Raw genomic sequence first — 2,161 nt, 5'->3', positions numbered from 1 at the left:
TATATATATATATATATATATATATATTCTTTTATTCTTGTTTCAGTCATTTGACTGCGGTCATGCTGGAGCACCGCCTTTAGTTGAGCAAATCGACCCCTAGACTTATTCTTTGTAAGCCTAGTACTTATTCTATCGGACTCTTTTGCCGAACCACCAAGTTACAGAGACATAAACACATCGGTTGTCAAGCGATGTTGGGTGGGAACAAACACACACACACACACAAGCATATACACACACATGCATATATATATATATATATATACGATGGGCTACTTTCAATTTCCGTCTGCTAAATCCACTCACAAGTCTTTGGTTGGCCCGAGGCTATAGTAGAAGATACTTGTCCAAGGTGCCATGCAGTAGGACTGAACCCAGAACCATGTGGTTGGTAAGCAAGCTACGTACTACACAGCCACTCCTGCACCTATATAAGTTTTCTCCAACATGGCCTTTGATTCAAATTCATTGATACTCTGAGTTTCAAGCGTGAAGCTAATCTTCAGCCATTTTGAATTTATATATATCATCATCATCATCATCATCATCGTTTAACGTCCGCTTTCCATGCTAGCATGGGTTGGACGATTTGACTGAGGACTGGTGAAACCGGATGGCAACACCAGGCTCCAATCTAATTTGGCAGAGTTTCTACAGCTGGATGCCCTTCCTAACACCATATATATATATATATATATATATATATATATATATATATATATATCTGTGTGTATGTAGATGTAAAATAAAATATTTTAAAATAAAAATCAACATTTGAAAACAAGTTTTTGATACTGTATGAGAAATTGAAAATGTCAGCTTATTGAAGTGTATTTATATGCAGTCTTTCTGTGGAATGAATTTATGGCAATATACTCCAAATTCTCAGCCAAACAGCATGGGTATTAGGACAGTTTCTGGCCTCTCTAATTGCCAACCAGCCTTACTGAACCTTGTTTTTCTCAGAAACATTGTAGCTATAATCTGTGTAAAAAAGTTGTTTAACTTAGCTTATAAGCTAATTTATAATTTACATATTTGTGTTAATTTGAGAGCTATTATAAATTCTCATTAGATGAAACTAGTGTCAAACTTCTACCAATTAGCAAGTTTGTATATCCACTTCTAAACTAGGTCATCCTTTTTGTACAACTGCTAAGTACTGTCACTTTGCTGAAGGTCAAGGTTAAACTAAGCTTGATAACAGTCTAATACTTATGCTGTTTGCCAAGAACTTACATTATAATCCCAAAATTAATTCTATACCAATGTATACATGTCAAACACATAAATATACTTTGGTATATAGAATTTTGTAGTTTTCCTACTGCACTGATGTAAAGAGAGTGGATAATATATGGTTTAATTGACAATTTTAAATGTAGACACTATAAAAACCCATGTAATTTATGCATTTTTTTTTTTTTTTTGCAAAAATAAAAATAAACTTTAGGGGTGCATAAATTACATGAGTAGATCATTTCCTGAATGATTTTAGAATTTTTTTTTTTTTTTGCAAAAAGACGTACAAAACGTAAGCATTCACACCAGAAGTTGACTCATTTAATGTCAGAATAGGTTTTTACAGAAAAAATAAGTTGAAATGAAGTTGACTTTTATTTATGCTGGACGGTATAATGCTTACTTTTTCTGTATAAATTTACTAAAACCAATAATATTTATTGGTAATTAAACCTAATTTGCAACACCTGTGCATATTTATCAGCTTTGATTTTGTTGATATTTCAAAAACAGAAACATGTTTTACATACCTGCCATATACATCAGTTTTGTTTTTTTCACTTTAAAGGTAACTGATTCTGATAGAAGCAAACACGATATTGAATAATTCTCCATCATACGTCTACGACCCCACCTCTTTTTTTAAAGTAAAGATAAATGCTTTTTAATTGTGATAATGAAACAAGAGGTTTAATCCTTACCACCAAAATTCATTTCTCTTGGGAAATATAAGGGTGATGATGTCTTCATTCCACAGATCCCATTAATCCCATCTGACTTCCCTATGAATTTAAACGGCTCCAGTTCCCAGTGAAACTAAGTTTTGCTATGTCCATAAACAAATCTCAAGCACAATCTCTCAATGCTGTTGGGCTTAACCTTGCTTCTCCTTGCTTCTCTCATGGGCAATTATATG

The 2,161-nt window shown here is 33.1% G+C and overlaps 1 protein-coding gene across 2 annotated transcripts in view; it reads left to right on the top strand.

Annotated features, from left to right (window-relative positions):
* Positions 1-2,161, top strand: part of LOC106876642 (protein phosphatase 1 regulatory subunit 37) — a 67,482-nt gene that overhangs the window by 31,629 nt on the left and 33,692 nt on the right. The window lies entirely within an intron of this gene.

Source organism: Octopus bimaculoides, chromosome 3 (genome assembly GCF_001194135.2).
Source record: "Octopus bimaculoides isolate UCB-OBI-ISO-001 chromosome 3, ASM119413v2, whole genome shotgun sequence".
In the NCBI taxonomy this organism is placed as follows: domain Eukaryota; kingdom Metazoa; phylum Mollusca; class Cephalopoda; order Octopoda; family Octopodidae; genus Octopus; species Octopus bimaculoides.
The sequence above is the reverse complement of the archived record's forward strand: the minus strand, read 5'-3'. Positions and strand labels throughout refer to the sequence as shown.